The following is a 12,554-nucleotide window of genomic DNA, read 5'->3' on the forward strand; positions in this document are numbered from 1 at the left end:
ATGCAGCCAATCAGAAATTACTTTCTTAGCACCAATCAAATGGTTTGTTTTGAACCTTAGCTGTCAATCAATATGAGAAATAAAACTTTGGCGCGATAGTGCATTTTAGACCGTCTTGTGTATCCGTACTACATCGACTTCTTAAAATATGGCTCGTACAAAGCAAACTGCACGTAAATCTACTGGAGGAAAGGCTCCACGAAAACAACTCGCCACTAAAGCTGCGAGGAAAAGCGCACCAGCTACTGGAGGAGTGAAAAAACCACATCGTTACAGACCTGGTACAGTTGCTCTCAGAGAAATCAGAAGATACCAGAAGTCAACCGAGCTCTTGATCCGCAAGTTGCCTTTCCAGCGTCTTGTGCGAGAAATTGCTCAGGACTTCAAAACAGATCTGCGATTCCAGAGCACAGCCGTTATGGCTCTGCAAGAGGCTTCTGAAGCGTACCTTGTTGGCTTGTTCGAGGATACTAACTTGTGTGCCATTCACGCAAAACGAGTTACAATCATGCCTAAAGACATCCAGTTGGCAAGAAGAATTCGTGGGGAACGTGCCTAAGCATCTTACCAAACAAAAAACGGCTATTTTTATAGCCACACATCCATAAAAAATATTACGGCTAGCTTTTTATATCAAACTTTGTCCTGCTTTCTGTTTAAATTTTATGCTACATAAAAAATTTATGCTACATAAAGTTTGACAATGTTAAAAATATGAAGGGCAAGAAAAGTAAAAGCAAGAAAATAAGAAATTTAAAAACGAAAATACTTAAACTTAGGGAATCTAATCTTAAATTTACTCTTTTTTAACTGTTTAAGTGACTTAAACAAGTTTAACTTTGTACCAAGATAATGTTTTTTTGTAAATGTGTGGCTATAAAAATAGCCGTTTGTTAATGTAATAGCCAGATACACACAAATTATTTTTTTGCGGTCTTCTTTGCTGCCTTTTTGGGAGTCTTTTTGACCTTCTTTGCTGCAGGTTTTTTAGCAACAGGCTTCTTTGTGGGTTTCTTAGCTGCTGGTTTCTTAGCCGAGGCTTTCTTTGTGGCAGGCTTCTTTGCTGCTTTCTTTGGCGTGCTCTTCTTTGCTGGCTTCTTTTTTGGTGTACTTTTCTTTGCAGTAGGCTTCTTTGCCGTTGGCTTTTTTGCTGCGGCCTTTTTCTTAGGTTTTTCTTTTTTTACCTGACCTAGCTTGAATGATCCAGAAGCACCAGTGCCTTTAGTTTGAATCAAATCGCCTGATGTTACTCCTCGTTTAAGAGCCATTTTCAGATGATGATCTGAGTTTTCAGCAACTTTGTAATTTGCATGAATATATTTTGTAATAGCTTGGCGAGATGAACCACCGCGTTCCTTTAGGGTAGCGATAGCAGCCTTGATCATGTCCACATATTTAGGGTGATCAGCTGTCTTCTTTGCAGCAGGTTTCTTCTTGGGTGCGATTTTCTTTGGAGAAGCTGCTTCACTCATTTTTAATGTTTTCTTACAACAATCCAACGATAAACGATGCTTGTTATCACAGTAGAAGTATACTAAACATTACCGTGTAAATGAGATATAATTTAAGACGGTGCGAAGTATGCGGACGTAAAAGTACCACTCCCGGGAATTGATTTGGCGCGAAAACAGAAATGTGTGTTTCTGTACATCGTATAATGTCCGTTTTGGGTGCCGCGACTATGCGAAAGCATGTTAATTTTTATTTGTAGTACGACGCAATAGTCTGCAAGAGAAGCTGCTGGAGTTTGAGGTCTTCAGCATTACATCTAGTCTGTTAATTTGGGCTTCTTCCGCGCTCGTGTTAGGATTTTCATAAAGCGTTCTTTGGTTTGCGTTGCGTATGTCGGCCTACATCATCGACACGGCCTGTTTCCGGCTATTAGGAGCAATTCATATATTGGGCACTGCGTTTCGACTTTTTTATTAGACCACAGTAAAAAAATTCACTCACAGAAGTCCCTTTCTTTCATGGCTACAAACACGAAGAATTCTGTCGTAAGTAAAACGAATGCGCAAGCCAAAATGACGATGGGGCGAAGTCATAAGCATGGCCCTGTGGCCCAATGGATAAGGCATCTGACTACGAATCAGGGGATTCCAGGTTCGACTCCTGGCAGGGTCGCACTGTCGCATTTCGGCTGCATGGTCTACTGTGTAACGCGCGCGCACGTTCTGGCGTAATGCGTTGATAAACGGAATGTACGCAGACATATTGGAAAGTAATATCACGCACTTAGTATCGTCGCCTTTGTTAGCATTCATGTAAGTTACCATCCACTCGCTACAGTCGCTCTCCATCCTACGGCTAAATCAACAGCCGTGATTTTTACTATGTCGCCGTCCATCCGTACGCGGTGACAGTTGTAAGCTTTACAGTAACGTGACATGCTCCACAAGCAGTTACGGTGTGTGGACGATGCCTATCATGGCAACGCTTGTTCTTTATCGCTTCTCGGCCTAATGGCTAAGATCAAGTGTAGTATCTGTTCTTATCAGTTTAATATCTGGTAGGCCATTCTCTGAATGGTCAGTATATTAATCTGATTTTTGGCCTTGGGTCATGGAGGTGGATTCATTCACGCCGTGACCACGGGTTGCCTTGGTGTTGCACTATTACCGATGGCGGCCCACATAAGCAATAAAAGAATAATAGCAGTCCTCTTTCCGACGGCACTCTGCATAGTCTACGGCGGGAACAAAACGCGTACACTGGGGGAGAATACAGCCTATGCCCCGCGACACGGCAGTTTATAACACACTCAAGCCACAAGCATTAACAAACTTTGAAGGGTACCCTCATGCTACGGTGCAGTTCCAACTCATACTTACCTGACGGGGAAGTAAAGACTGATCAATGAGGGTTTTCTTCCAGAGTGAGGCTCTTGCATTGCACTACGCTTGGGCTGACCTCTGCGATTACTGCAAACGTCAGTAACTCGACCGTACAATTTCTGGTAGTGGGGGCCTGCGTCCGCGCTCGCCCCCTCCTTAAGTCAAAATGAATGAGCTTAGAAAAGTTGCGCGGCCAAATGTCGGTGGTGACTTAAACGCTAAGGTAAAACCTCGCTTGGCTGTTACGAAACGTGATTGCGATATAAGTCCTCGGAAGGCGGCGGAATTTTATTTTATTTGCCATTCCGTCAGGGTTATTGGATGATCGGCAATAGATCGAGTTTGTATGCATTTGAAAGCTCTTTTTTCTCGTACTATCACCTGAAAATGTCGTAGGAAAATGTCATAGGAAACACTTTCAACAACCGCCACGTTCCTTAATTGTTATAACAAGAAATATATCACAGCAAATGAAAATGAAAAGCCTACGACACCGGGAGTTCCCAGGCGGTCCCCCATCCAAGTACTATCCCGGCCCGACGATGCTTAACTTCCGTGATCAGACGAGAACGGGTGTGTTCATCGTGGTATGGCCGTAGACATTAGTAGGTGCAAATACGTGCAATTTATTTTGACGTTGTGATCAAATTTTTTTATTTAATTTCTTTGAGTTACTTAGGACAAGGCGTATGCATGGATTATCTATTAGACTTTAAGGTTATAGTTTTGTGAAAAAAACAATGTTTTTTTAAAGATGTGTGGCTATAAAAATAGCCGTTGTTTTCTGAGTGTAGCGGTTTACTTCTTCTGTCCTTTGTCGTTCTTCTTTGGGAGTAAGACAGCTTGAATGTTTGGCAAAACACCACCAGCTGCAATGGTTACACCGCTCAAAAGTTTGTTTAATTCTTCATCATTACGAACAGCCAATTGTAAATGTCTTGGAATAATCCTAGCTTTTTTGTTGTCTCTTGCTGCGTTACCAGCCAACTCCAATATCTCAGCAGATAAATATTCCAAGACGGCTGCTAAGTAAACTGGTGCTCCAGATCCAATTCGGTTAGCATAGTGCCCTCTACGAAGGAATCTATGCACTCTACCGACTGGAAATTGAAGTCCAGCTCTTGAGGATCTTGTCTTGGCTTTAGCCTTAGCTTTTCCACCTTTTCCACGTCCAGACATAACTGCGATTTGATTTGTAAGTTAATACAAAAACGTACGAATATTTAACGTAAGTGTTAACGAAATAAACTTTACTCGTTTTTTCATCATAAAAATAGGATCGAAATCATGTTTTTTTAACCAATCATAATTAAGTATTAAACAAAAGATTTTTTTTTTAACCAATTAAATTGCGTATCGGCGTTTTCGGATCGAATTCGATCCGATTTTTTTACTTATAAACAAAAAGTTTTGACTTGCAGTTTAATGCTTATTTACAAGTTAAGTAGCAAAAATTTTTAACCATGTCTGACGCAGCAGCTAAAGGAGGAAAACAGGCACCTAAAGTAGCCAAGAAAGGTGAAAAAAGAGCCGGCAAAAAAGGAGGAAAGATTGGTGGAACTGGTGAAAAGAAACGCAAGAGAAAGAGAAAGGAAAGTTATGCTATTTACATCTACAATGTTTTGAAACAAGTTCACCCAGATGTCGGAGTTTCAAGCAAAGCTATGAGCATCATGAACTCATTTTTCAACGACATCTTTGAGCGCATTGCTTCCGAAGCTTCGCGTTTGGCTCTTCAAAACAAAAAGTCGACCATCTCTTCTCGTGAAATTCAAACCGCAGTACGTCTTCTCTTGCCTGGAGAACTTGCAAAACACGCAGTCAGTGAAGGAACAAAAGCCGTCACAAAATACACAAGCAGCAAGTAAACCAACGTCTACCAAACACAAACGGTCTTTTTTAAGACCACACATCTTTAAAAAAACATTTACTTGGCGTCACTACAAGTTAACCGAAGTTAATAAAACTTCTAAATAATGTGCTTAAGAACACTAGCCTACATTTAAAATACTTCCCCATGTGTGTGTGGATTAGCTTCACTTTTCATACGTATTATTAGCTGTACTTGCAGAAAAGACAAGTACATTGATCCATGTTATTGCTTACATTTAACTTAACCCAGCTTTTCACGGAAACACTCCCAGGCAAATTAACCCTACAAAGTATTTCTAAATTTTTTTTGTGTCATATATGACATAGTATCGTATAGCAATAAATGTAACTGTGACAAGACTTTACACATTGTGTAATTTGGAAGCGTGCACAAAGTAATGTTTTAAAAGATTTGTGGCTATAAAAATAGCCGTTTTTGTTGAGCAATGACAACGCTTAACCTCCGAATCCGTAAAGAGTTCTTCCTTGACGTTTTAAGGCATAAACAACATCCATAGCGGTAACGGTCTTGCGTTTAGCGTGCTCTGTGTAGGTTACAGCATCACGAATAACATTCTCTAAGAAAACCTTCAGTACACCTCTGGTTTCCTCATAGATAAGGCCAGAGATACGTTTGACACCACCTCGTCGAGCAAGACGCCGAATAGCAGGTTTTGTGATTCCCTGAATGTTATCACGAAGAATTTTTCGGTGACGTTTAGCACCTCCTTTTCCCAATCCTTTACCTCCTTTTCCGCGTCCAGACATATTGATATAGTTGCGTACAGAACGAGTACAAAAACAACGTTTGAGTTAACAGAATTCAGACAGCTTTAAAAAGAGGCCATAAAATTACCTACTGCTCGTGGAAACACCCTAATTAACCAATAGAGTTGCGTCATTACAAAATGTTCCGAACATTTTGTACATTTTTTTAAGTAAAACTGTAGTTTTTTTAAAAATTCGTGGTCTTAATGTTTCAGTAAGGCAATAAATTTGGCATCGTTGGAATTCGCCAAACCTTCTGCTACTTACTAAAAAAAAAAAAAGTCAAAAGCTTTTGTGTATCAGAAGATACAGCCGTTTTCCCGTAGCCAAAAAACACAGATTTTATAAAAATGTTAAAGTAATGAGCGTAATGTCATTATGCAGCCAATCAGAAATTACTTTCTTAGCACCAATCAAATGGTTTGTTTTGAACCTTAGCTGTCAATCAATATGAGAAATAAAACTTTGGCGCGATAGTGCATTTTAGACCGTCTTGTGTATCCGTACTACATCGACTTCTTAAAATATGGCTCGTACAAAGCAAACTGCACGTAAATCTACTGGAGGAAAGGCTCCACGAAAACAACTCGCCACTAAAGCTGCGAGGAAAAGCGCACCAGCTACTGGAGGAGTGAAAAAACCACATCGTTACAGACCTGGTACAGTTGCTCTCAGAGAAATCAGAAGATACCAGAAGTCAACCGAGCTCTTGATCCGCAAGTTGCCTTTCCAGCGTCTTGTGCGAGAAATTGCTCAGGACTTCAAAACAGATCTGCGATTCCAGAGCACAGCCGTTATGGCTCTGCAAGAGGCTTCTGAAGCGTACCTTGTTGGCTTGTTCGAGGATACTAACTTGTGTGCCATTCACGCAAAACGAGTTACAATCATGCCTAAAGACATCCAGTTGGCAAGAAGAATTCGTGGGGAACGTGCCTAAGCATCTTACCAAACAAAAAACGGCTATTTTTATAGCCACACATCCATAAAAAATATTACGGCTAGCTTTTTATATCAAACTTTGTCCTGCTTTCTGTTTAAATTTTATGCTACATAAAAATTTTATGCTACATAAAGTTTGACAATGTTAAAAATATGAAGGGCAAGAAAAGTAAAAGCAAGAAAATAAGAAATTTAAAAACGAAAATACTTAAACTTAGGGAATCTAATCTTAAATTTACTCTTTTTTAACTGTTTAAGTGACTTAAACAAGTTTAACTTTGTACCAAGATAATGTTTTTTTGTAAATGTGTGGCTATAAAAATAGCCGTTTGTTAATGTAATAGCCAGATACACACAAATTATTTTTTTGCGGTCTTCTTTGCTGCCTTTTTGGGAGTCTTTTTGACCTTCTTTGCTGCAGGTTTTTTAGCAACAGGCTTCTTTGTGGGTTTCTTAGCTGCTGGTTTCTTAGCCGAGGCTTTCTTTGTGGCAGGCTTCTTTGCTGCTTTCTTTGGCGTGCTCTTCTTTGCTGGCTTCTTTTTTGGTGTACTTTTCTTTGCAGTAGGCTTCTTTGCCGTTGGCTTTTTTGCTGCGGCCTTTTTCTTAGGTTTTTCTTTTTTTACCTGACCTAGCTTGAATGATCCAGAAGCACCAGTGCCTTTAGTTTGAATCAAATCGCCTGATGTTACTCCTCGTTTAAGAGCCATTTTCAGATGATGATCTGAGTTTTCAGCAACTTTGTAATTTGCATGAATATATTTTGTAATAGCTTGGCGAGATGAACCACCGCGTTCCTTTAGGGTAGCGATAGCAGCCTTGATCATGTCCACATATTTAGGGTGATCAGCTGTCTTCTTTGCAGCAGGTTTCTTCTTGGGTGCGATTTTCTTTGGAGAAGCTGCTTCACTCATTTTTAATGTTTTCTTACAACAATCCAACGATAAACGATGCTTGTTATCACAGTAGAAGTATACTAAACATTACCGTGTAAATGAGATATAATTTAAGACGGTGCGAAGTATGCGGACGTAAAAGTACCACTCCCGGGAATTGATTTGGCGCGAAAACAGAAATGTGTGTTTCTGTACATCGTATAATGTCCGTTTTGGGTGCCGCGACTATGCGAAAGCATGTTAATTTTTATTTGTAGTACGACGCAATAGTCTGCAAGAGAAGCTGCTGGAGTTTGAGGTCTTCAGCATTACATCTAGTCTGTTAATTTGGGCTTCTTCCGCGCTCGTGTTAGGATTTTCATAAAGCGTTCTTTGGTTTGCGTTGCGTATGTCGGCCTACATCATCGACACGGCCTGTTTCCGGCTATTAGGAGCAATTCATATATTGGGCACTGCGTTTCGACTTTTTTATTAGACCACAGTAAAAAAATTCACTCACAGAAGTCCCTTTCTTTCATGGCTACAAACACGAAGAATTCTGTCGTAAGTAAAACGAATGCGCAAGCCAAAATGACGATGGGGCGAAGTCATAAGCATGGCCCTGTGGCCCAATGGATAAGGCATCTGACTACGAATCAGGGGATTCCAGGTTGGACTCCTGGCAGGGTCGCACTGTCGCATTTCGGCTGCATGGTCTACTGTGTAACGCGCGCGCACGTTCTGGCGTAATGCGTTGATAAACGGAATGTACGCAGACATATTGGAAAGTAATATCACGCACTTAGTATCGTCGCCTTTGTTAGCATTCATGTAAGTTACCATCCACTCGCTACAGTCGCTCTCCATCCTACGGCTAAATCAACAGCCGTGATTTTTACTATGTCGCCGTCCATCCGTACGCGGTGACAGTTGTAAGCTTTACAGTAACGTGACATGCTCCACAAGCAGTTACGGTGTGTGGACGATGCCTATCATGGCAACGCTTGTTCTTTATCGCTTCTCGGCCTAATGGCTAAGATCAAGTGTAGTATCTGTTCTTATCAGTTTAATATCTGGTAGGCCATTCTCTGAATGGTCAGTATATTAATCTGATTTTTGGCCTTGGGTCATGGAGGTGGATTCATTCACGCCGTGACCACGGGTTGCCTTGGTGTTGCACTATTACCGATGGCGGCCCACATAAGCAATAAAAGAATAATAGCAGTCCTCTTTCCGACGGCACTCTGCATAGTCTACGGCGGGAACAAAACGCGTACACTGGGGGAGAATACAGCCTATGCCCCGCGACACGGCAGTTTATAACACACTCAAGCCACAAGCATTAACAAACTTTGAAGGGTACCCTCATGCTACGGTGCAGTTCCAACTCATACTTACCTGACGGGGAAGTAAAGACTGATCAATGAGGGTTTTCTTCCAGAGTGAGGCTCTTGCATTGCACTACGCTTGGGCTGACCTCTGCGATTACTGCAAACGTCAGTAACTCGACCGTACAATTTCTGGTAGTGGGGGCCTGCGTCCGCGCTCGCCCCCTCCTTAAGTCAAAATGAATGAGCTTAGAAAAGTTGCGCGGCCAAATGTCGGTGGTGACTTAAACGCTAAGGTAAAACCTCGCTTGGCTGTTACGAAACGTGATTGCGATATAAGTCCTCGGAAGGCGGCGGAATTTTATTTTATTTGCCATTCCGTCAGGGTTATTGGATGATCGGCAATAGATCGAGTTTGTATGCATTTGAAAGCTCTTTTTTCTCGTACTATCACCTGAAAATGTCGTAGGAAAATGTCATAGGAAACACTTTCAACAACCGCCACGTTCCTTAATTGTTATAACAAGAAATATATCACAGCAAATGAAAATGAAAAGCCTACGACACCGGGAGTTCCCAGGCGGTCCCCCATCCAAGTACTATCCCGGCCCGACGATGCTTAACTTCCGTGATCAGACGAGAACGGGTGTGTTCATCGTGGTATGGCCGTAGACATTAGTAGGTGCAAATACGTGCAATTTATTTTGACGTTGTGATCAAATTTTTTTATTTAATTTCTTTGAGTTACTTAGGACAAGGCGTATGCATGGATTATCTATTAGACTTTAAGGTTATAGTTTTGTGAAAAAAACAATGTTTTTTTAAAGATGTGTGGCTATAAAAATAGCCGTTGTTTTCTGAGTGTAGCGGTTTACTTCTTCTGTCCTTTGTCGTTCTTCTTTGGGAGTAAGACAGCTTGAATGTTTGGCAAAACACCACCAGCTGCAATGGTTACACCGCTCAAAAGTTTGTTTAATTCTTCATCATTACGAACAGCCAATTGTAAATGTCTTGGAATAATCCTAGCTTTTTTGTTGTCTCTTGCTGCGTTACCAGCCAACTCCAATATCTCAGCAGATAAATATTCCAAGACGGCTGCTAAGTAAACTGGTGCTCCAGATCCAATTCGGTTAGCATAGTGCCCTCTACGAAGGAATCTATGCACTCTACCGACTGGAAATTGAAGTCCAGCTCTTGAGGATTTTGTCTTGGCTTTAGCCTTAGCTTTTCCACCTTTTCCACGTCCAGACATAACTGCGATTTGATTTGTAAGTTAATACAAAAACGTACGAATATTTAACGTAAGTGTTAACGAAATAAACTTTACTCGTTTTTTCATCATAAAAATAGGATCGAAATCATGTTTTTTTAACCAATCATAATTAAGTATTAAACAAAAGATTTTTTTTTTAACCAATTAAATTGCGTATCGGCGTTTTCGGATCGAATTCGATCCGATTTTTTTACTTATAAACAAAAAGTTTTGACTTGCAGTTTAATGCTTATTTACAAGTTAAGTAGCAAAAATTTTTAACCATGTCTGACGCAGCAGCTAAAGGAGGAAAACAGGCACCTAAAGTAGCCAAGAAAGGTGAAAAAAGAGCCGGCAAAAAAGGAGGAAAGATTGGTGGAACTGGTGAAAAGAAACGCAAGAGAAAGAGAAAGGAAAGTTATGCTATTTACATCTACAATGTTTTGAAACAAGTTCACCCAGATGTCGGAGTTTCAAGCAAAGCTATGAGCATCATGAACTCATTTGTCAACGACATCTTTGAGCGCATTGCTTCCGAAGCTTCGCGTTTGGCTCTTCAAAACAAAAAGTCGACCATCTCTTCTCGTGAAATTCAAACCGCAGTACGTCTTCTCTTGCCTGGAGAACTTGCAAAACACGCAGTCAGTGAAGGAACAAAAGCCGTCACAAAATACACAAGCAGCAAGTAAACCAACGTCTACCAAACACAAACGGTCTTTTTTAAGACCACACATCTTTAAAAAAACATTTACTTGGCGTCACTACAAGTTAACCGAAGTTAATAAAACTTCTAAATAATGTGCTTAAGAACACTAGCCTACATTTAAAATACTTCCCCATGTGTGTGTGGATTAGCTTCACTTTTCATACGTATTATTAGCTGTACTTGCAGAAAAGACAAGTACATTGATCCATGTTATTGCTTACATTTAACTTAACCCAGCTTTTCACGGAAACACTCCCAGGCAAATTAACCCTACAAAGTATTTCTAAATTTTTTTTGTGTCATATATGACATAGTATCGTATAGCAATAAATGTAACTGTGACAAGACTTTACACATTGTGTAATTTGGAAGCGTGCACAAAGTAATGTTTTAAAAGATTTGTGGCTATAAAAATAGCCGTTTTTGTTGAGCAATGACAACGCTTAACCTCCGAATCCGTAAAGAGTTCTTCCTTGACGTTTTAAGGCATAAACAACATCCATAGCGGTAACGGTCTTGCGTTTAGCGTGCTCTGTGTAGGTTACAGCATCACGAATAACATTCTCTAAGAAAACCTTCAGTACACCTCTGGTTTCCTCATAGATAAGGCCAGAGATACGTTTGACACCACCTCGTCGAGCAAGACGCCGAATAGCAGGTTTTGTGATTCCCTGAATGTTATCACGAAGAATTTTTCGGTGACGTTTAGCACCTCCTTTTCCCAATCCTTTACCTCCTTTTCCGCGTCCAGACATATTGATATAGTTGCGTACAGAACGAGTACAAAAACAACGTTTGAGTTAACAGAATTCAGACAGCTTTAAAAAGAGGCCATAAAATTACCTACTGCTCGTGGAAACACCCTAATTAACCAATAGAGTTGCGTCATTACAAAATGTTCCGAACATTTTGTACATTTTTTTAAGTAAAACTGTAGTTTTTTTAAAAATTCGTGGTCTTAATGTTTCAGTAAGGCAATAAATTTGGCATCGTTGGAATTCGCCAAACCTTCTGCTACTTACTAAAAAAAAAAAAAGTCAAAAGCTTTTGTGTATCAGAAGATACAGCCGTTTTCCCGTAGCCAAAAAACACAGATTTTATAAAAATGTTAAAGTAATGAGCGTAATGTCATTATGCAGCCAATCAGAAATTACTTTCTTAGCACCAATCAAATGGTTTGTTTTGAACCTTAGCTGTCAATCAATATGAGAAATAAAACTTTGGCGCGATAGTGCATTTTAGACCGTCTTGTGTATCCGTACTACATCGACTTCTTAAAATATGGCTCGTACAAAGCAAACTGCACGTAAATCTACTGGAGGAAAGGCTCCACGAAAACAACTCGCCACTAAAGCTGCGAGGAAAAGCGCACCAGCTACTGGAGGAGTGAAAAAACCACATCGTTACAGACCTGGTACAGTTGCTCTCAGAGAAATCAGAAGATACCAGAAGTCAACCGAGCTCTTGATCCGCAAGTTGCCTTTCCAGCGTCTTGTGCGAGAAATTGCTCAGGACTTCAAAACAGATCTGCGATTCCAGAGCACAGCCGTTATGGCTCTGCAAGAGGCTTCTGAAGCGTACCTTGTTGGCTTGTTCGAGGATACTAACTTGTGTGCCATTCACGCAAAACGAGTTACAATCATGCCTAAAGACATCCAGTTGGCAAGAAGAATTCGTGGGGAACGTGCCTAAGCATCTTACCAAACAAAAAACGGCTATTTTTATAGCCACACATCCATAAAAAATATTACGGCTAGCTTTTTATATCAAACTTTGTCCTGCTTTCTGTTTAAATTTTATGCTACATAAAAATTTTATGCTACATAAAGTTTGACAATGTTAAAAATATGAAGGGCAAGAAAAGTAAAAGCAAGAAAATAAGAAATTTAAAAACGAAAATACTTAAACTTAGGGAATCTAATCTTAAATTTACTCTTTTTTAACTGTTTAAGTGACTTAAACAAGTTTAACTTTGTACCAAGA

General features: G+C 40.2%; 7 non-coding genes across 7 annotated transcripts; 5 read left to right on the forward strand and 2 right to left on the reverse strand.

The window, feature by feature from the left end:
* Window positions 1–2,051: 2,051 nt before the first annotated feature.
* Trnar-acg (transfer RNA arginine (anticodon ACG)) lies at window positions 2,052–2,124 on the forward strand. The gene has a single exon. It is a non-coding gene; the product is annotated as a tRNA-Arg (tRNA).
* Window positions 2,125–2,446: 322 nt separating this feature from the next.
* LOC130661230 (U2 spliceosomal RNA) lies at window positions 2,447–2,638 on the forward strand. Its single transcript, XR_008988423.1, has one exon. It is a non-coding gene; the product is annotated as a U2 spliceosomal RNA (small nuclear RNA).
* Window positions 2,639–2,823: 185 nt separating this feature from the next.
* LOC130660182 (U1 spliceosomal RNA) lies at window positions 2,824–2,988 on the forward strand. Its single transcript, XR_008987383.1, has one exon. It is a non-coding gene; the product is annotated as a U1 spliceosomal RNA (small nuclear RNA).
* Window positions 2,989–3,316: 328 nt separating this feature from the next.
* LOC130658223 (5S ribosomal RNA) lies at window positions 3,317–3,435 on the reverse strand. Its single transcript, XR_008985439.1, has one exon. It is a non-coding gene; the product is annotated as a 5S ribosomal RNA (ribosomal RNA).
* Window positions 3,436–8,298: 4,863 nt separating this feature from the next.
* On the forward strand, window positions 8,299–8,490 carry LOC130661231 (U2 spliceosomal RNA). The gene has a single exon (XR_008988424.1). It is a non-coding gene; the product is annotated as a U2 spliceosomal RNA (small nuclear RNA).
* Window positions 8,491–8,675: 185 nt separating this feature from the next.
* LOC130660183 (U1 spliceosomal RNA) lies at window positions 8,676–8,840 on the forward strand. Its single transcript, XR_008987384.1, has one exon. It is a non-coding gene; the product is annotated as a U1 spliceosomal RNA (small nuclear RNA).
* Window positions 8,841–9,168: 328 nt separating this feature from the next.
* LOC130658224 (5S ribosomal RNA) lies at window positions 9,169–9,287 on the reverse strand. Its single transcript, XR_008985440.1, has one exon. It is a non-coding gene; the product is annotated as a 5S ribosomal RNA (ribosomal RNA).
* Window positions 9,288–12,554: the final 3,267 nt, after the last annotated feature.

The sequence above is a fragment of the Hydractinia symbiolongicarpus genome, chromosome 9, assembly GCF_029227915.1.
Source record: "Hydractinia symbiolongicarpus strain clone_291-10 chromosome 9, HSymV2.1, whole genome shotgun sequence".
Classification (NCBI taxonomy): Eukaryota; Metazoa; Cnidaria; class Hydrozoa; order Anthoathecata; family Hydractiniidae; genus Hydractinia; species Hydractinia symbiolongicarpus.